At 41.4% G+C, this 22,992-nt stretch overlaps 1 protein-coding gene across 4 annotated transcripts in view; it reads left to right on the top strand.

Annotated features, from left to right (window-relative positions):
• Positions 1-15,045: 15,045 nt before the first annotated feature.
• The window catches only part of LOC140468972 (uncharacterized), a 29,651-nt gene continuing 21,704 nt past the window's right edge, over positions 15,046-22,992 (top strand). The window contains exons 1-2 of one of the 4 annotated variants that reach the window (XM_072565123.1): positions 15,047-15,264; positions 19,157-19,238. The gene's annotated coding sequence lies outside the window, so the exon portion shown is untranslated. Of the gene's footprint in view, positions 15,265-17,168; positions 17,189-17,667; positions 17,923-19,156; positions 19,239-22,992 lie in introns of those variants that run through there. The other 3 variants (XM_072565124.1, XM_072565125.1, XM_072565126.1) reach the window with 3 other exon arrangements.

Raw genomic sequence — 22,992 nt, 5'->3', positions numbered from 1 at the left:
AGATGGAGACAGGATGGACAGCCACCCCCAGCTCCTGTCCTTTCAACCTCCAGCTGCAGAAACCCCTGCAGTTGCAGTAATCGCAGACCTCCACACACAGCGCCACCTCCGGTTAATACTCCTGGCAGACTGCGTTGACCTTATGGTGATTGACACCACCTACACACATGGTAGATTCCCATGGAATGACCATGGCAACAGGCCATTGTGGCAATGTTGTTGTGTTGTGCATTATTACCAATCCCACTCAGTCCAAGGTGGCCACAGCTATGTGCTTGTTGAAGTCTGGAGCTATGCATATTATTGGGAAGGGGAAGGACTGTTGCCCAAAACGTTGATTTTTCCTACTCTTTGGATGCTGCCTGACCTGCTGTGCTTTTCCAGCACTGCTCTAATCTTTAGAGTCAAGATGTCTTCAACTTCTGCAGTACCCACTTCTGCCTGGTCCTGTTGGACTGTTGAGCTGCTCTCTCATTAGAGAGAAATAGGTGGCGGTTAAACCTGAGGGTCTCAGGTCAGGTTAGAGATTGAGAAGGACTGTCTTTCATGGTAACCTCAGCCAGAGCAGGAATTGAAACCACAGTCATGGTATCACTCTGCATCGCAAACCAGTCATCCGGCAACTGAGATAACCAAACCCCAGTGATGGTAGAAATGAAACACTTTTTCCATCATGTGGTTGTCTAAGAATCTTTTACACTCTTACATTATTGTCAGGATTGGAGGCTTTGACACAACTTGTTTGACCACATTATGAATGCACCTTTCCTTGGCCATCAAATCCCAGGGACTCAGAAAAAAAAAACAAGCTGTGTAAATTACTTAATGTTCCACCACCAGGAAAAATACCCAGGTGGTCAGGGAGGCACACTTGATTTTATCCGTCAGCCAGAATTCCCTGATTGGACCAGGTTAACAGCCACAATCAGGGAGCTCATATTCTGTGCCATTCACCTGGCTGACCTCGTTCCAATCAGTACAATGGTGTTCCCATTCATCTGCTGCTCTTGCCCTTCTAGATAGTAGAGATTGGAGAGAAGGTGATTTCAGAAGAGCGTTGGTGAATCATTGCAGTGTACCTTGTAGATAATACATACGGCTGCCACTATGCTTTTGTGCTGAAAAAAAGCATGTTAGAGGTTGTGGATGGGATAATGTTAAACTTTGTGATTGTTGTTTTGAGCTGTACTCATCCAGGCCAATGAAGAATAGCCCATCTTACTTCAATTGTCTAAGAGCTTGGTCAGACCACATCTGGAGTACTATATGCAGTTTAGGTGAAAGGGTAAATGTAGGGGAATGGGTCTGGGTGGGTTACTCTTTGGAGGGTCAGTGTGGACTTGTTGGGCTGAAGGGCCTGTTTCCACACTGTAAGTAATCTAATCTTAGGAAAGATATTATTGCTAGAGAGTGAATATAGTAAAGACTCACCAGACCTATTCCTAGGATGGCAGGCTATCCTATGAAGAGAAATTGGACAAACTGGGCCTTTATTCTTAAGAATTTCAAATAAGAGGTGATCTCAATGAAACTTACAAAATACTTCAAGGGATAGACAGGGTAGTTACGAGTTAGCTGTTTCCCCTGGTTGGGAAGTCTAGAACCAGATATACAATTGAAAAATAAGTGGGATGCTACATAGGTTCAAGATGAGGATAATATTTTGTTTAGAGGGGAGTGAGCCTTTGGAATTCTGTACCACTGATGACTGTGGATTTTTGTCTTTGAGTATGTTTAAGGTAGATATTGACAGCTTTCAGATTGTCAGTGGCATACAGGGCTTTGGGGATGGGGTGAGTAAAAGACATTGAAATGTTCGTTCAGCCATGATCATACTGAATGGTGGGTAAGCTGAATGGGCTGAATGGCCTATTGGTATATGAAGGATATTATTAAGCTGGAGAGGGTTCAGAAAAGATTTACCAAGACGTTGCCTGGAATGGAGGGTTGAGTTATAAGAAGAGGCTAAATAGGCTGGAACTTTTCTCATTAGAGTGTAGGACATTGAGGGGCGATCTTATAGAGGTTTATAAAATCATGAGGGGTATAGATACCATCAATGGCCAGTGGCTTTTCCCTAGGGTGAGGGATTTCATGACTAGGGGGCATATTTTTAAGGTGAGAGTCATAGAGATGTACAGCACGGAAACAGACCCTTCACTCCAATTCATCCATGCCGACCGGACATCCCAACCCAATCTAGTCCAACTTGCCAGCATCTGGCCCATATCCCTCCAAACCCTTCCTATTCATATACCCATCCAGATGCCTTTTAAATGTTGCAATTGTGTTCACTTCCACCACTTCCTCTGGCAGCCCATTCCACACATGCACCACCCTCTGCGTGAAAAGGTTGCCCCTTAGGTCTCTATTATAACTTTCCCCTCTCACCCTAAACCTATGCCTTCTAGTTCTAGGACCCCCCACCCCATGGAAAAGACCTTGTCTATTTACCCTAATCATGCCCCTCATGATTTTATAAACCTCTGTAAGGTCACCCCTCAGCTTCCAACGTTCCAGAGAAAACAGCCCCAGCCTATTCAGCCTCTCCCTATAGCTCAAATCCTCCAACCCTGGCAACATCCTTCTAAAACTTTTCTGAACCCTTTCAAGTTTCACAACATCTTTCCGAAAGGAAGTAGACCAGAATTGCATGCAACATTCCAACAATGGCCTAACCAATGTCCTGTACAGTCGCAGCATGACCTCCCAACTCTTGTACTCAAAACTTTAACCTTAAAGGAAAGCATACCAAACGCCTTCTTCACTATACTATCTACCTGTGAGTCTACTTTTAAGAAGCTATGAATCTGCACTCCAAGATATCTTTGTTCAGCAACTCCCTCTAGGATCCTACCATTAAGTGTATAAGTCCTGCTAAGATTTGCTTTCCCAAAATTCAGCACTTTGCATTTATCTAAATTAAATTTCATCTGCCACTCCTCAGCCCATTGGCTCATCTGATCAAGATCCTGCTGTAATCCAAAGTAACCTTCTTCATTGTCCACTACACCTCCAATTTTGGTATCATCTGCAAACTTACTATACTCATTAAGCTCACATCCAAATCACTTATATAAATGATGAAAAGTAGTGGACCCAGCACCAATCCTTGTGGCACTCCACTGGTCACAGGCCTCCAGTCTGAAAACAACCCTCCACCACCACTGTCTGCCTTCTACCTTCGAGCCAGTTCTGTATCCAAATGGCTAGTTCTCCCTGTATTCCATGAGATCTAACCTTGCTAACCAGTCTCCCATGGAGAACCTTGTCGAACGCCTTACTGAAGTCCATATAGATCACATCTACTACTCTGCCCTCATCAATCCTCTTTGTTACTTCTTCAAAAGACTCAATCAAGTTTGTGAGGAGGAGAAAGTTTAAAGAAAGACATGGGGGATTTTTTTTTATACAGAGTGGTTCGTGAGTGGAATGAGCTTCCGGAGGAAGTGGTGGATGCAGATAAAGTTACAACATTTAAAAGACATTTGGATTAGTACATAAATAAGAAATGTTTGGAGGGATATGGATCAAGCACAGGCAAGTCGGACTAGTTTAGTTTGGGATTATGGTCAGCATGGATTGGTTGAACCAAAGTATGACTCAATGAATCAATGATTCTATTCCTGTGTTCCTATCACACTATTGACTTGTGATTTGTAGATGTGGACAGACACTGGGGAGACAGGAGGCATGTTACTTGCCACAAAATTCCCAGACTATGACCAACTCTTGTAGCCATAGTTTTTGTATGGCTGATTCAGTTTAGCTTTTGGTCACTGACTGAGATTCCCACTCTTCAATATATGCAGCCCACACTTCTAATGGGCTTGTCTGGGTATTTGCTGAGAAGGTATAGCTCCTGGCTTGGAAGTCGAGATTACAACCTCTGAATAGATGTTTAGATGTTTAGATGTTTAGAGGGTTAGATGTTTAGGACTGAGTTGAGGAAAATTTCTTAATTCAAACATTTGTGAACCTTTGGATTCCCTTCCCTCGGGAGCCATGGATGTTCTTATTTAGAGTATGCAAGACAAATGTTGAGAAAACTTTGGATCTAAATGAATTACAGAACATGGGGAGAGTGAAGGAAGTCACTAATGGAAGATCAGTCATGGTCTTACGGGCAAAATGGCCTTATCCAGTTCCTGTTTCTTAGGTTCTTATTTCTGATGTGACAGGAGGGGTGTTTGGCTTATATTGTTCATTAAAAGATATGTTCAACAGCTTGTGCCTCAAATTGTAGAAAATCTATATTTCATCATGAGCCTATTGGCTCTGGTGGTCCTTTATAAATTACATTTTTACACAGCCGAACATTCTTTGAGTGAATGAGTGTGTGCTTTTATGCCCCACTAGCTTTAACAACACCTTTTGGCTGCAGCCAAGGCCTAAAGGGTGTTTTGATTAACTGTGATTTAAATGGTTTATTGTTAGCTACATCATATTGCAACCATCTTTTAGAGTTCTGATTTTTCTTTCTCATAACTTTAACAGCGAAGTATGGTATCAATATATCAGTAGTTTTAAAAGCATAGCGCTGCTGAATGTTATCATCACATGTTAAATGGTAAACTGCTGTCTCCATGTTCAGAGGCTCAGAGTGGAAATGGGGATTCTGAGTTGCTGTTTCACAATGACCAGCCTATGGAGGTTCACACAAAATCACAGGTACAGAAGGAAGACATTTGGCCCATCATGTCTGCCTTCATTCTTCAGATCAGCAACATTATCTACGACAAATTACTCACTCTTTCCCCATACCCTTGCACATTTTTTGGAGAGCACTGCAAAATGGAGCACTGCGCATCAGGAGAGCCAACGGCTTCTTGAAGTCATATTAACAGATCCAATCAAATCTAATAGCATTGAATCTATTTTTGATCAAGAACTAAATTGATACCAAGCATAGAGAGTCACATGTCTCCAATCACCTTGTGCACTCAGCCAACTATTTGAAGAAACACAATAAAAATTCCAGCTGGGATAAAGCCAAGGAATGTCAATTTTAACAGAACATTTAACACGTTACTTGCAAGAACTTTCTGTGCCAGTATTTACTACTGCCTAAATTTTCCGAATGAGCTGAGAGTGCCTGTCCACTGTATACATGTTGTTTTCCTTTCTTACAAGTGTAAAGGATCACAAACTCCAATAATTCATTGCCTGTCTAGATCTGTCTTCTCCTTTACTTTCTCTGGCACCATCTTTTCTTCTAAGCTTGCCTCTTGTGTAAATAGCCTGGAATTCCTCCCTCACTGACCCTGAGTGATATGTCCTTAGCTATCTTTTGATTAGACACCAATGAGTTTAACAGATTCAGAATGTACTCACAGACTCAAATTATTTCCTTTTCTTTGCTTATTAACGTTATTTTTTCCCTCTTGTTGGATGACAATTATCTATTGTTTTTAAAGTTTGGGAGAAGATTTGTAGCTCGGGTGCTCGTTGTTGTGGTTCTGTTCGCCGAGCTGGGAATTTGTCTTGCAAACGTTTCGTCCCCTGTCTAGGTGACATCCTCAGTGCTTGGGAGCCTCCTGTGAAGCGCTTCTGTGATGTTTCCTCCGGCATTTATAGTGGCTTGTCTCTGCCGCTTCCGGTTGTCAGTTCCAGCTGTCCGCTGTAGTGGCCGGTATATTGGGTCCAGGTCGATGTGTTTGTTGATAGAATCTGTGGATGAGTGCCATGCCTCTAGGAATTCCCTGGCTGTTCTCTGTTTGGGTTGCCTATAATGGTAGTGTTGTCCCAGTTGGGGACCTGGACCCAATATACCGGCCACTACAGCGGACAGCTGGAACTGACAACCGGAAGCGGCAGAGACAAGCCACTATAAATGCTGAAGGAAACATCACAGAAGCGCTTCACAGGAGGCTCCCAAGCACTGAAGATGTCACCTAGACAGGAGACGAAACGTTTGCAAGACAAATTCCCAGCTCGGCGAACAGAACCACAACATCTATTGTTTTTCCCAATCTTTCCTTTCCCCATCAACACTTCTACGTGTTTTTTACCTAATCACAGACATTTCCTTTTTTAACTTTTGTTCAGTCTCCCCCAGTCCACCGACACATCACTTGCTCAATTTCTAAATTTCTCCAGTTCTGAATAAAGGTCACAGACCTGAAAGGTTAATTCTGTTTCTCTCCCCACAAAGGCTGTCTGACTTGCAGAGTATTTCTATCATTGTCTGTCCTTATTTGTTGCTTTTGCTGCTGTTGCTGGTGTCGAGGTGTAAAAATAAATGCAAGTTGTATGCCTCAGTATTACAGTGCAGTCTAGGAAATCTATAGGTCAGAAATGCTTTGAGCAGATCCAAGTAGTCCCTCATTTTACTGGGAACAGAAACATGGAAGGTACAGTATTTGGATAAGCAAAACAATTTTATATCAGTTTTATAATATTTCATCACTATTTATATATGTTCCAGGTAAATAGTTATATCAATGGTGTATTACGGTTCTTAACCATGTAGTTAGCCATTCTAACATCATTCTGTAATCCAGAAAATTCTGAAGCTATCTGCTTAGAAACAGTTTCATAAGGCAGTCTAGACTTACTGGCACAGTTTAAAAAATGAGTCTTGGAGATGAGGAGAGACTTTCTTCTCTCAAAGGCTCACTCATCTTTGAAATTCTCTTCCATAGAAACCTGTAAATGCTTGGTCATTGAACTTATTCAAAGCAGAGTCGCAGGCACTAAAGTGGAGGAGTGGCAAAAATTGAACTAAATGGTCGAGCTGACTCAAGACGCTAAATAGCCCACTGTTGCACTTATTGCTTAATCCAAGAATGGCTTGGTCTCAAGCATTTGAGCTTGGTCAAGGTATAGTCCAATACAGAATAAAATCAGATACACAGTGTGTAGCTTGGCCAATGCACATCAGTACTGGCTTAGTTAAGGTTATCATGGACTTTGCCTCCTCAATCCTAGGTCCTATCTGTCCAATGGCTCATTGATAGAACTGGATAATATCCAATTGTCAAGTTGTAAGGGGATGCTATTTAATGCATGTAGTTCACCAGTCCCTCAAGCAGATCTGATGCCAAATTTGGATTTTTGAGCCGAAGGCTGTGCACACTATAGTTGCCAACTCTGATTAGATGGACCACATAATCTCCAGCCACACTGACTGATTAAAAGTCTCTTTTCTCCCCCACCTATAATGCTTTTATAATGAAAAGAGTTTAACGAAAATGAAGTGACATACATCTTTGAATGCCCCAATGATTTTACTCCAGGGCTGCTCTCATCAACTCTCAAGGGATTAATGTTTAATTCCTGAAGTCTTCAGGACAATTCTGAAGATTTAGTGAGCTAGAGAGGCACATGGTGCAAATGCTTCACCAATTTGCTGCCCGTCTTCGGTGCATGGCCAATTTCTTCCATTCTTACATGCTATCTGGCCTAGAATGTACAGGTCTCCCATTCTGTAATGGAACTGAATGAAAGAGAAACATATTGGAGTGTGACACAAGAATTTAAAATTTGCTGCTACAGTTTTAAACTGCTTGACACTCCATAACAACAGATTGAAATAACTCTAGAGAGGCCGTTATCCCGTCACCAAGTCACCCTTTATTTACACATGGAGAGTCCTTGCCACTGATCCAGCTCCCTCAGAGCCAGCTTTCAAAGTGAACAGGATGTCTGACACTCCTGTTTATATCTGTCAGCCAGGGCTCCCTGATTGGACCAAGTTAACAGGCCCAATCAGCGAACTTATATTTTATGAGGTCCACCTAGCTGATCTCGTTACAATCTCTACATCCCTCCTGCTCTGAGTCTGAGGACATAGGCTGGTTCTTTTGTTTTTATAGCTCCTCCTGCAGTGTTTTAGCACCAGGTCAGGTTCCTCCAGCACTGCCTTTAATACAGTTAAAGGCAGTTTAGTCTCTGCCAGGGCCACTCATCCCTTGGGCACATTGAAGCCTCGGTTTAATGGTGTACAACAAGAAAACACATAGCTGAATTCTACAGGTGATGCGACAGTGACTGCATTTTTAACATTATCTTAACTGCATTTGACCAAGTGTCCAGGCTTAACGGCAAAACTAGAGCAAATAAGTCTCGTCTGCACTGGCTGAAGTTATACCTGGCACAAATGACGGTGGTTGGGGTTGGTGGAGAGCAGCCATCTCAGCTCCAGGACAGCTCTGCAGCAGTTCCCCACGGGCGGGGTTTCTGGGTCAGCCTGTAAATCAAAAATGGAAAGGTAAGGCACCATACTCCTACAGGATGATCGGGCTGCTCTCTCGTTAGACAGAGACGACTGGTGGTAGTTTAACTGGTGTGTCATGCACAGTAGCTTGCCTCTTGCACCCGAAGCATCTCAGAAGAAATAAATTCTCCTCTTCAGGCAACAATGGACACATCCGCTGTGTCAATCCCAGATTCCAAGGTGTCTTCAACGCTTGATGGAGAGGAAGAACCCAAGGGTCCCAGAACAGTTGGAAAAACTGTCATGGAGCCGGCCGCATTTTCATCCCGCACTGTTTGCAAATTTGAAGTGTTCATATAGTCCACACACTTGTTCAGGATTGCCGCACCCACCTGAAATTTACACGTCAATGGAGCTGATCTTGCATTGACCATGCCTGTTACCCATGGTTCCATTGCCATGGTTCCTACGCCAAACTTCTCCCCCTGAAGTAAACCGTCTCGCTTGCTTAATGGAGTCCTGTGACCAGAATTGGCATTCCTGATGCCGTTTCACCATCCCCTCTAAGTCCAGGGAGATCAGATTTAACTTCTCCCCATTAGCAACTCTGCTGGAGCTAACCCTGTAGTTGCATGAGCGCTGGTTCAATAATCAAATAGAAACTGGAACCATTTGGTATTGAGTGAAGCTGTAAGCTGTTCCTTTATGGCTGCCTTCACAATTTGGGATGCTCTTTCTGCCAGAACATTGGATGACAGATGGTATGGAGCTGTTCTTATATGTCGAATATCATTTGACTTTAGGAAGTACTCAAATTGTCTGGTGGTAAACGATGGCCTGGTTATCTGTAACCAACACTTCTAGGATTGCAAAAGATGCACACAGGTTTTCTATCCTGTCCCCATGTTTGACGAATGAACTCTATGCACGTCCTGTCACTTTGAGTGGGAGCTTACAGTGACTAAGAACATTGAGCCCACGAATGGATCTGTATGGTCAACATGAACCCCGCCATTCACACAAATGAAGGGGAACTGCTGGTGTAAATTTGGTCATTGTTGGCACTCTGGGCACTGCCCCACTAATGCAGCTCTGGCTGCACATAATCCTGGCCACCAGACATAACTTCCCCAAACAGAAAATTCATATTCTATGAGATCCGCCTGGCTGACCTTGTTACTATCACTGCACTGATAAAAAAAGATTTTACTAGGAGTTTTGCTTTAAATTATCCTAGCAGATAAAAACTTTCTCAAGGCCACGCTGTTCTGAAATCAGAGTTACATGAAAAAAATGACTCACATAAACGAAAGGAACTCCAGAAGGCTAAAAAATGGCAAGGAATCTGCTTAAAAGTACATTTTGGCAGCATGTATTAACAGTTCAAATTAATCATTAATGCCAAAAATATGCACAGCATTTAGCATACTCTGAGCTGAAACCCATCAGAAGAAATATTTTGCTTTTATGTTGTCTTATAAACACTCTCAACCATCTGTTGATGCTTCTGTAGAGAATTTGGCCCTTAACTGACAGCCATTATTTTAGAGCAGTCTAAATCATTGTCTTAGCTCTGGCAATGAATAGTTGTTGGCAACACCTAAAGAGAATTACTCTTTAATTACGGCACTACAAGGAGTTATAGTTGATATAAATTTCTGCACCCTATATCCTGCTGCACACATTACCTGCTCTCTCATTCCCTGTCATCCTTGCTTTAATAATTTTTAACTTCATGTGCTCCATTTTAAATGCCTTTCTGGCCCTATCTTTCCAGTTCCTTGTGACATTCGCCAGCCCTAACTCCCTTTCACCCACTCCAAATTGGTCATTTGTTCCATCATGGACATCCATGGCTTCAATTGCCAAGACACTCCACACTTTGGCAGTCCTGTCTGTATGTTTCCCTCTCTCCTTTTAAAACCCTCCTTAAATGCTACAGCTGACTAAACCTTTGGAGATCCTCCCTTAGTAAATTGTTTCTTATACTTTCTCAGATTTTAAACTATCAGAGCACATTTTAAAAGTCAATTTCTTAATTTTTCCAGAGAAGATATCATCAGGTATAAAATAAAGTGAAACAGGAATTCTCTCTTCACTCAGGACTATGTGAAATAATGTGATGTGATAGTTAATCAAAACTCCCCTCTGAGGTAAATAGCAGATGGCAACCTTCTGTTTTGTTGCACTTTTTGCTTAAAGATAAAATACCTAAATTGCAGTGCATTTAAAACATTTGATAAAAAAAACAAAGTTGTGGTTAACCTCCAATCTGGAAGCTTCCAGAGCTGATTACTGAACTTACATAATGTAATGTGATTTAACATATCAATCAAAGACAGCTAATCAAAGTTTAGTAATCTAAAGTGACCGAGTCGCATTTGCCACCAGACCTTGTTAATTGTTTGGGCAGCTTTTGTTCATTTTTTGGGAATTGAGTAGCACTATGAGTAGCAGATTCTAATCCTGTTTAGAAATCACATTTGTGACTTTGCTAATTGTAATGCACAGAAGAAATCTTTCCCTCAGCAATGTCCAATCTCACCGCACCCTCGCTCCACCACCCCACCACACCCTATCCTTCCTGTGAACCAAACCCATGTTATCTTGAACAGGCATAATTACACTGTACAGTACAAACATTGTAGTACTATAGTTATAAAACAGGGCATGGTCACATGCATGGATTGTTAAGGTGTAAGAGTGCACTGTACTCTTATGTCATAACACTGAGGGCATTCACCTATGCAAAGTAATTATATCAAAGGGGATTGCATAACCTTCAAAAATGGGATACCGTGAGCTAATTTTGTATTTGGCTATGTTAACTGCCATGTCTTGGAGTCAGCATAATTAACCCACTTCATTTTGTGAGATCTCCGTCAAGTAAATGATGGTAAATCAGTTCAGTGTCAAAACCCCTGGATCTTGACATCTTTCGCTCTTCATGTCTGTCTAAGGTACACCACTGCCTCCCAAACTTTTCCCCACTGCGACCCAATTTGAAAATTGTCAGCCCCTTGGTGAAGCTGTGACTGGAGGTGAGGTTTGGGGAGTTTGCTGTAACAGCAGGGTATAGCTATTATTCCTGATTCCTGATGAAGGTCTATTGCCTGACACGTCGATTTTCCTGCTCCTCGGATGCTGCCTTACCTGCTGTGCTTTTCCAGCACCACACTCTTGACTCTCCAGCATCTGCAGTCCTTACTTTGGTATAGCTGTTATAAATCTGTGAAAGTGCCAGAATGGCCATTGCTGCCTCAAAACTTTCAGTGATCCGCACTATGGGAAGCCCTGCACTATGAGCTTAAGACAGTCCTTTATATAAAAACATTTTGGGAATGTTTGAATTGTGTGGTGAAGACACATGCGTGCAGATAGGCGTATGATTACATCTGTTTGAATTTAACATTGCAATGTCAAAATCATTGCTCTTGGGGAGGAGGGGGAGGGTCAGTGGAATCAGAAAGTGTTTGTCTGAAACAGAATCTCAGGTTGTTTAACTTCCAGCTAGCTCATTGGAACCATGTGTCGTGTGATGGTTCACGCGGTATCCAGGAGAGATAGGCTTACGGGGGGTTGGTGGAATGGGTTGGGAATCAGCATAGTGCTAGCGCAGACGAATTTTCTCTCCATTGCTGTCATCCCCACCATGCCTTGCAATTTCAGGCGTTTTGGTATTTACCATGAACCAGTGAAACCAATTTTGCCCCACTCCCCTTTCCAAATATTCAAATACCCAGATGTTTTGTGTTGGTTCTGCTGGTTGGTTATATGAATAGGAGGGGTTTAGAGGGATATGGGCCAAATGCTGGCAAATGGGACTATGTTAATTTTGGATATCTGGTTAGCATAGACTGGTTGGACTGAAGGGTCTGTGTCCGTGCTGTATATCTCTCTGCTCTCTGCCCCCCTTGTTAATAGATGTATGTTTCTGATGTATGAAGTGCAGGGGAATATAAGGCTTTCTTCTTCCAAAATTGGAGCTTTCAAAAGAACCTTTGAGATTCTTGTTGTTCAATACAAGGTATTGTTATTGCTTTACAGCCACTTTCATCAGAATGAAAATGGATGGTGCTGAATAAAGTGAAAGCTTTGACAGCTATCTCACAACGCCCACTCGTTACTCTTTACTCCCAGTTCAGTTCCCCATTTGCCCTTGGATTATTTCTAAGGTTGTTGCTTAACAGATAATCAGTTCTTCAAAAACACCATCGTTGCGTTCTTGTGCAACCCCGCATGATTGAAAAATCGTGTTTTAGAAACATTGCTTAAAGTATTGGTGATGTCATCACATTACAGCTAACACACATTTCAAAAGTTCGTGCTTTAGAAAGTGTCACCAAAGGGTCGGTGCTAGGTCCACTACTTTTTGTCATTTATATAAATGATTTGGATGTGAGCATAAGAGGTATAGTTAGTAAGTTTGCATATGACACCAAAATTGGAGGTGTAGTGGACAGCGAAGAAGGTTACCTAAGATTACAACAGGATCTTGATCAGATGGGCCAATGGACTGAGAAGTGGCAGATAGAGTTTAATTCAGATAAATGCATTTTGGGAGAATAAATCTTAGCAGGACTTATACACTTAATGGTAAGGTCCTAGACATTTTGCTGAACAAAGAGACCTTGGAGTGCAGGTTCATAGCTCCTTGAAAGTGGAGTCACAGGTAGATAGGATAGTGAAGAAGGCGTTTGGTATGCTTTCCTTTATTGGCCAGAGTATTGAGTACAGGAGTTGGGACGGCTGTGGGGCTGGTGCAGATTATGGAGAAAGGGAGAGAGTGAGGCCATGAAGCAATTTGAACACTATGAGAATAAGTGCTTATTAGAATCATAGAATTGTACAATACAGAAGAGGCCCTTCAGCCTGTGCAGTTGGCACCAATTAAAACTACTCTCAATCTACACAAGTTCCACTTTCCAATACTTGGTTCATAGCCTTGAATGTATGACATCTAATGAGGTCATCAAAATACTTTTTAAAGAGTATGAGTTTCCCACCTCAACTACCCTCCCAGGGAGAGAGTTCCAGATTCCCACCAAACTCTGGTGAAAGAACTTCCTCAAATCCCCTCTAAGCCTTCTGCCTTTCACCTTAAAATCATGCCTCCTCGTCATTGACCCTTCAACTAAGGGGAACAAGGAACTGAACAAGCTGCTTTCTATCCACCCTGTCCACGTCCCTCATAATATTGTACATCCCAATCAGGTCCCTTCATAGTCTTCGCTGCTCTAAAGAAAACAATGTGTCCGGCCTCTCTTCATGGCTACATAACTCCATCCCAGGCAACATGCTGGTGAATCTTCTCTGGATTCCATCCAGTGCAATCACATCCTCTCTGTAGTTTGGTGACTAGAACAGCATACAATATTCCAGCTGTGACCTGTGCTCCAATATAATGTCCCTGCTTTTATAATCTATAAAGGCTGGTGTCCTGTATGCCTTCTTAATGTATCCTATTAGCTGGTCTTGCCTTTAAGGATTAGTGGACAAGATCTCTCTGTTCCTCTAAGCTTCCTAGTCTCCTCCCATTCGTTGAGTGCTCCCTTGTCTTGTTACTCTTCCAAAGTGCATCACCTCACATTTAGAAAAGTTAAATTAGCTCAAGGATGTTTGTAGAGATATATGTTGAAAATTAGAGACATGTTGCAACTTAAGCTTGTACTCTTCAGGAGAACGAGCTGAAAAGGTGAAGCAGGTCAGGCAGCATCCAAGGAGCAGGAGAATCGACGTTTCGGGCATGAGCCCTTCTTCAAGAATGAGGAAAGTGTATTCTCCTCTTCAGGAAAATACCAAATTTTAAACAACTTAGTTATTTTCCTCATCAACATGTTCTGTGCTATTATGATGTACCTCTGGGAGAAGGTGGGACTTGACCCCAGGCCTCCTGGCTCAGAGATAGAGATACTAACACTGCACCACAAGATCCCCATCCCAGCACTGTGTACTACAATGGAAAGGGGGCTTAATTGGTTGACAACTCAACTCTGATTGGCCAAGTTGTTGCCATGGGGAAAGTAGCAATGGACTTAATAAAAAGGCACAGAGCTTGATCATGTTCTTTTCCTATTTGGAGGATGGTTCTTTGTGTGTGAATGTCTGTCACTTAGAGTAAACGTAACTCAGCCAAGTTGCAAACTTGACTGGCGGTCTTAAATTAGCTGCTGGTGTTGTGTTTAGTAAATGCTTCCCATTTAACAGGAGATAATGTGACACCAGAGGAGGCCATTCTGCCCATTGAATTCATGCTGGCTGTCAGTCCTTTAGAGAGTACTCTGTGGAATGTAATGAAGGGAGATCCAGGTAATACCTTACAATAACTTGGACTGGAGAGGGACTTCCACCCAAATTTTAACTCACTCACTCATCTGAAATGTCAGAATTCTTGCCCTCAGCGCAGTGAAAGGAGGAAATGCCAGTTGGGAGTTTTCATTTCAGTGCAGAGCCGTGTCAAGAAGTCATATCTCAGTCACTTGACAGGCGGCCCTCACTAGTAATGTCTAAAAACACACCAGGCTGTTGTGGAACAGCGAGAGGGGCACCGCGGGAAATCCATATTTCTGACTTCAAGGTCGCTGACACCGTCGGGAATAAATAGATGACCCATTCGGCCGAGAAGGTTCACAGCCTGACGTTTCAAATCTCCCACAAACAGCAAATAAACCTACCCTCCTCCCCCCCCCCAAAAAAAAGTTTTCTAAATTATTATTTACAGAAATATGAGAGACAAGAAATGGCAGGTTATTGATATCTGTGAGAGGTGGGGGACAGAGGAAGTAGGCGATTGGGTAAAAGGAATGTCATGTCAGAATCAAATCCATTTTTATGATCCCGTGAATGTTGAAACAAATTCGGTGAAAGGTCATATCGCTTTCTCAACACAGCGACCCCGCCACTTGTGGCATATCTGATGGGTTTTCAGTCTCCTCCCACTCCCTCCATGTGCTGTGATCGTTACTTTGGTAAATGAGTTGCAGACTGAAGCTTGGGGAGAGGTTTGTCCAAAGTGGGGGAAGAGTCCGCATTGGTTACTCACGAACATTTGGATCTTAACACCTGCCCCAGCCTGAAGGTTCACCTGGTGGTGTCTGCCCGATAAGGTAAGACAATTTCCTCTCCCCTCTCCCTGGGGGACTCATGATTGGAAAAGTAATCCGAAATTTGACGGGCACGGGTTGCGGGGACGGGTGGAAGTGTCCTGGTAGAATCGGGACTCCCTCGGTAGCTTAGCATTGGAAATGCATTTCAAGAGAAGGTCAGAACATTTAGAAAGCTGAATTTTCCAAATGGAGTGGGGGGTGGGGGGTGGCTGGGCTGGGGAATGAACAGCTTCTCGGACGCGGGAGGCAATTTCTGCAGATGCTGGAATCTGAACATGAGCATAAAACATGCTGGAGATCACAACGGGTCAGGCAGCATCTATGGAGAGACAGCCAACTAACGTTTCGAGTCTGGATGACTCTTCATCAGAGCTGATATGAACTGTGGAGGGGGCAGCATTTATAGCGTTGGGGGTGGGGGGATGGTGGGGAGGCGGTCGATAGTGCACATTAAGTGGTCTCGATTTGGTCCCACCTCTCAGAGACCTTTTGTTGTAAATGCAGGAAGATGTGAAGTGGTTCATTTCGGTAAGAACACACAGAGAGAGGCAATACAACATCAAAGGCTCCAAAGAGGGTGTAGGAGCAGAGGAAGCTGGCGGCTAATGGATAAATGTAGGTGACAGGGCAGGTTGAGACAGCTGTTATGGAAGTGAATGGGATCCTGGGCTTTATCAACTAGAACATGGGAGTGCAAAAGATTAGGAGAAATCTGTATGAAATACTGGGTTAGCCTGAATAACCTGCACATCCACCAATATCATTTATTGTATCCGTTGCTCCCGATGCGGTCTCCACTACATTGGGGAGACTGGACGCCTCCTAGCAGAGCGCTTTAGGGAACATCTCTAGGACACCTGCACCAATCAACCACACCACCCTGTGGCCCAACATTTCAACTCTCCCTCCCACTCAGCCGAGGACATGGAGGTCCTGGGCCTCCTTCACCGCCGCTTCCTCACCACCAGACGCCTGGAGGAAGAACGCCTCATCTTCCGCCTCAGAACACTTCGACCCCAGGGCATCAATGTGGACTTCACCAGTTTCCTCATTACCCCTTCTCCCACCTCACCCCAGTTCCAAACTTCCAGCTTAGCACTGTCCCCATGACCTGTCCTACTGGCCTATCTTCTTTTCCACCTATCCACTCCACCCTCCTCTCTGATCTATCACCTTCATCCCACCCCAGCCACCCATTGTACTCTTTGCTACCTTCCCCCACCCTCCTCCCTGACCTATCACCTTCATCCCCTCCCCCACTCACCTATTGTACTCTATGCTATTTTCTCCCCACCCCCACCCTCCTCTCATTTATCTCTCCATCCTTCAGGCACTATGCCTGTATTCCTGATGAAGGGCTTTTGCCCGAAACATCGATTTTCCTTCCCCTCGGATGCTGCCTGAACTGCTGTGCTTTTCCAGCACCACTCTACTCCAGAATCTGGTTTCCAGCATCTGCACTCATTGTTTTTATCTAGCCTGAATTGGAGCATTACGTCCAGTTCCAGGGAGCACATTGCAGGAAGGTTGGCAAGACCTTAGAAAAGGTTCGGATTAAGATGGTTTCAAGAATCAGGAACTTTGCTACATGTTTAGATTGAGAATTGTGTCTAGGGGTGAGGAGATGACAGTTTTTATTCATGCAGTAACACCTTTCAAAATGCAATTGGCTATGTATTTTAAAGAACCCTTCACAGAGCTAGAACTAATTGGATAGTTCTTTCCCACCCTGGTAACATCCTTGTTAATCTTTTCTGATTCCTTTCAAGTTTCACAACATCTTACCTTTAGCAGGGAGACCAGAAATGAATGCAGTATTCCAAAGGTAGCCTAACCAATACAGCTACAACATGACGTCCTAACTCCTATACTCAATACGCTGACCAATAAAGGCAAGCATACCAAACGCCTTCTTCATTGTTAGGTAAATTAGTTAACACTTGAATTTATAACAGAGGCAATCTCTCCCAGTTTTTCTGGGTCTTGGTCCCATTCCATTATACTCAGGCCAGTGGAACAGAGTGTTAGCAATTTCCTGAACGTTACAATAGTTTTTCCTTACATATATCATGAAACAGCTATAGTACATTGTGTTCATTAAGTCCTCATCTATGTGTATTCAGTTGGAGCAGAAGCAACCAACAGAATGGAAGTCACTATTTATGTAAATATATGATCATAAACACTAATCTTTGAAGTAGTTTGAAGGATAGATGACAGTGGAATTAATTGATGTTTGTAAGTGCCATTAACCTCCAGGTTACAGTGAAGTTGGAGGCCACATTTTGGACTTTGCTTATGTCAGTCATAGATAGATTAGTCACTGTCAGTCTTAAACTTAACAAACATTAATGTTCCTGCCTGTTGGAATGAATTTGGCAGCATTAGAAAGATATGTCAGAGAACATTATTATGGGGAAGTGTGGATAATGTGCTAACAAAAGAATGCATTGAGCTAACGATTTGATGAATGCGCCAGGAGAGAGACAACAATTTAGTTTGCACTTGACATCAATGTCTTTCAGAGTATGGTGAAGGAACTTCTAGTTTAATTCAATCGATGTGAAACAGCAATACTTTCACATAATTTGTCAACACAGCAATGAGTTTTCTTTCAAGATAATCTTGCTTGTAATAGATTGAGCAATGCAGTATTTTGTAAGTGCGGAATACTTATAAATTTTGGTGTAACGAATGATGTACAGCTATTTGTAATCTATTTTTAAGATCACAAAGCATAATTTTTGTGCATTCCTCAGATCAGTGTGAGAAGCTAATTGTTCTTCAGAGTCTGAGTTCAATTAAAGTGTAGAAGAAATATAGATAAAATGTGACCGGGTGTGTTCTGAGCTTTGGCAGTACCCTGTAAATCTCTTGCAGCTGAAGGATAACAATCACACATTATATTAAAGTTAACTAAATTAAGTCTTTTAGTGCATTAATCTAAAAATCTGGATTTTCTTTGATTAATTCCTATGGAAACAACAGCTGAGTAATTATTTACAATAGTATCTCATTGTAATACAGAGGTTAGCACAAGTCAAAGAAGACAAAGCACAGATTGTCCTTCAGAACCAATGCTATTACATGGGTTTATGCAACAAGATTTATGAGTAATATTATAAAATGTTTAATAATTATTTAATTCAGCCATCTATATAAAAGGCATAGTTTGCAAATACTGCCATTAATTGTGATATCAGTACTTATTTCAATACCTAATTAACCTTTGAAAGTTTAAATTCCTATATATAAACAGTAAAATATTTAATTATAAAATTTTCAGCTACACAAAACTGTACAGTTTCCTGCAATTGTGATCTATGTTTTAACTGACAAATGTTTAACTGAATGTATGTGCTATATCAATATAATTCTGATTGTTATAAAGCCTCATATAATTTATAGCTCAGACACAGGCCTTTCAGCGCAACTGGGCTACATTGGTGTTCATATTCCACATAAATCATCTTATACCTTACTTCATTTAACCCTTTTGACACATGGCTCTATACCAGTCTCTCTCATTTAATACTCTAGCTTCTCTTCAAATGCAACTTATCTCAGCTACTCCAAATTCTACATTCTAACTACACTGAAGTTAAAACAATTGCTTATTGTGATTACCTTATTGGGTTTTTTGATGTTAATCTTATACACTATTTATAACCCATAGTTTTGGACTCTCATATAAGTGGAAATACTGCCCACTTCCTAAGACAGGTGCTGTCTCACAACACTCAAGAAACTCAACATAATCCAGTACAAAGCAGCTTATTTGTGTGGCACACCACCCAATTGTGTACTATCTACAAGTTGCAGTGCAGAAACTCACTGCATCTTTTGTATGTGTACTTTTCATAATCTTAACTCTCAGCATCCTCTTTTCTAGTGAAAGGAGCCCCAGTCTCTTCAGTCTTTCCTGATGGTTATAATCTCTTAGTTATTGACCTGCCATAGATGTTGAGAAAGAGGTAAGTCTGAACTCAGTAACCTTCTGCCTGAAGTGATGCCAAGTATGCATACACTGCGCAGTTGGGGATCCCAGAGATTAATACAAATTCAACAGCTTTCTTTGCTGGAGCTCTCAAACAACCATTCAGAGTTCCATAGAATCATCTAATTGTTAGCTTGAAAGAAAGACAAGCTCCAAGCTTTCCTTCTTGTTTATTTTCATATCTATGTTTTGATCCCAAACACAAACCATTACTACAAGTATTTCACATCGGTGAATAATGGATCAAGTCCAAACTTAGCAGTTAGTTTAAAGTAATACCTCTGATTTTAAGATGTATTAAAACCATGTCATTCATAACTGTTCTTCAGTTTTTGGAGGGAAATTGCTTTTAATTGCTGCTATTATTTTGCAATCTTACAATCTTATGTGGATCAAATTGCCCTGAGGTTTACTATTGTTGTCTTGCTATTGAGTTCCCTTTATGTGCTTAATCTTCAGTCTTTGCATCTTCAGCAGGGCTGTATATATTCATTTAAGTTACTACTCAACCATTTTCCAGTGCTGAGCCTGCAGAAAATATCAGTTCGAGATGCAGTGATAAGAGAAACAATGCACAAAGCTAACTATCTTATAACTAATACCAGAAAATAATTTACTGTCGTTTGGCAAAGGAAATTGTCTGGGCCTAAGCCACCAATCAGCTTCTTCCCTGCTGTTATTCGACTTCTGAATCAACCTCTCAATTTCAAATCTAATATTGAACTTGCTTTTTGTGCACCTTCTTTGCAGCCGCAACTTTGTACTCCTCACTTTGTTCAATCACCCCATGATCTTTGTATGGTATGATCTGCCTGTACTGCACTCAAAACAAAACTTTTCTCTGTACTTAGGTACATGTGACAATAATAAATCAAATCAAATCCTCTTTAGTTGGTACAAATAACACTGAAACATATAATAACAGTTCAAACAAAAGGTTTATAGTCATAGAGTTGGACAGTACGAAACAGACCCTTCATCCGTCTAATCCACACCGACCAGATGTCCTAAATTAATCTAATCTCTTTTGCCAACATTTGCCTCAGATTCCTCTAAACCCTTCCTATTCATATATCCATCCAGATGCCTTTTAAATGTTATAATTGTACCAGCCTCCACCACTTCCTCTGGCAGCTCACTCCATACACACACCAGTCTGAGTGAAAAAGTAGCCCATTATAACCTTTTTAAATCTTTCCCCTCTTTAATCTATGCCCTCTGTTTTTGGACTCTACTGTGCAGGGGAAAAAAAATCCTTGGTTTAATTTGCCAGAATAGCAATTATCTGAAACATGATGTTTCTGTGCTGTACATCTCTATGACTCTATGAGTGAAATTATCAAAAGGATAACCAAGTAAGGGAATGATATCTGTTAGCTTAATGGAAAAAAAATTCATTAAATAAGAGAAATAAAACTATTGATCAGGGACAAGTCAATAAAATTCTCATTGTATGGAGTTTTATTTTCAACTTAACATATAATGGCATTGACTCATAAGTGAAATAGTAGTTTGTCGTGAGTAAGACTCAAGATGTTGGACTCAAAACTAAAGCACATCTGAAACCCCAAGCCACACCAAGTCATCATTAGATACAACTGCAAAAACTACCTCTTCAGTGTGTGTTCAATACTATATCTCACTTTAATGTTCAAGTGCTTTATTGTAAATCTCATGCACGGCTAAAGGTATTGGACCTATCCTATTTCATCTATCTTGAAAGACCATTGGTGGAACGTATGGGCATGATATGTTTACTTGAAACATTAGATCTCTTTCAACTTTATCCTCAGCTATTGAATATATTTTCCTCTGAATAAACAGAAGGAAAACATGTTTTTATGAAATAATCATAGTAGACCAAAGAGTTAATCAAATTCACTTTAACTTACATCAACAGAAAATGCAATCTTCCGAAGATATTTTCCCCAAATTTTTAAAAAGCAGACCAGTGAGTATGATTGTCATAACTTTCCAAATACCTGATGATATACGTCCCTTGGATATTTTTCAATGACACAGCATAAATGTAGATTTCTATCTCGAAAGTAAAATGCAGTATTTTAGATCTGTAGCATATAATCATCACTGTTTAAATGCTGTAATGGAAATTAATAAGTAGTATGATTTTACAGAAATGAATTCATACAATCATAGAGTCGCAGAGATGTATAGCATGGAAACAGACCCTTTAGTCCAACTTGTCCATGATGATAAAAATCCTAACCTAATCTAGTCCCATTTGCCAGCACTTGGCCCATATCCCTCTAAGCCCTTCCTATTCATATACCCATCTAGGTGTTTTAAATATTGTAATTGTACCAGCCTCCACCACTTCCTCTGGCAGCTCATTCCATATAAACACCACCCCCTGTGTGAAAAGGTTGCCCCTTTAGGTCCCTTCTAAACTTTTCCCCTGTCACCCTAAACCTATGCCCTCTCGTTCTGGATCCCCTCACCCCAGGAAAAAGACTTTATCTATTCATCCCATTCATGCCCCTCGTGATTTTATAAATCTTTATGAGGTCACCCCTCAGCCTCTGACACTCCAGAGAAAACAGCCCCAGTCTATTCAGCCTCACCCTACAGCCCAAATCTTCCAACCTTGGCAACATCCTTGTAAATCTTTTCTGAATCCTTTCAAGTTTCACAACATCCTTCCTGTAGGAGAGAGACCAGAATTGCAAATAATTTTCCAAAAATGGCCTAACCAATGTCCTGTACAGCCACAACATGACCTCCCAACTCTATACTCAATGCTCTGACCAATAAAGGAATACCAAATGCCTTCTTCACTAGCCTAAATCTACTGGCTATTCCATGGGATCTTTGAAAAGGAAAGCCTGGTATGAAATTTGAGAATTGCACGTATTCCTACCTTGCCATTTCACAAGCATAAAAACGCAACATTATTACAATGATTGTTGATGTTTAGGGCTAAGTGCCATTGTGACATATAGCTTTACTTGGAAAATTTCTCAACTTGACTGCCCCATCTTCCTGCAAATGCCCCCTACATGGATTGGTTTTGCTCTGGGAAGCAAGGATTGTGGTTAAATTCAGAAGCTGCCTTTATTAGCTGTTTTCATATAACTACAAAGGCAGATAAATGTTGATGCAAACTGGTTAGAAAGTCTTTCTTGGTTCTTTGGGATTTGATCACAGTTCCGTGAGCTGTGAGCTCATGCTCTAGACTACGTCCATCACATCGCCGCACACTCCCATCAATTCCCGTGCCACTTCTGTGACATTTCTGCATTCTCCCACTTGCCAAGTATGTGCTACAGAACAAACAGCTACATAATGACAATGGGATGTCTTGGAATAGGCTTTTAAAAAACCCATTCAGAGATTAGCTTTGAAAAAATCTTTTCTTGCAAGTCTACCTAAAAGACAGAAGAATTATAGCATCAATAACAGAATCTATACTTCACTTCACACCTCTTCATCTTATCCAAACAAATTAATTGATTTGAATTCAATTAACTTTATTATCAAATGTACTCAGATGATAACAATGAAAAGTTTTATAAGTCTCTACTATAAGGTACCTAGGTACAGTTTCTTCAGTTACAATATCTTAGAAAATAGAGAAATAAAATGTCCAGCATTGCAGAAATAAAAGTTCAGAACAACAGTCTTCCAACCTGGACCACGCTCGCCTCCAGTCTGCAACAAACCTTGGCTCCAGACTGCAAAGGCTTCACCTCAAGGTTCATGAGGCTGAAATG

Source organism: Chiloscyllium punctatum, chromosome 48, assembly GCF_047496795.1.
Source record: "Chiloscyllium punctatum isolate Juve2018m chromosome 48, sChiPun1.3, whole genome shotgun sequence".
NCBI classification, from domain to species: Eukaryota; Metazoa; Chordata; class Chondrichthyes; order Orectolobiformes; family Hemiscylliidae; genus Chiloscyllium; species Chiloscyllium punctatum.
Note: the sequence above shows the minus strand (reverse complement) of the source record. Positions and strands in the feature narration are given on the sequence as shown.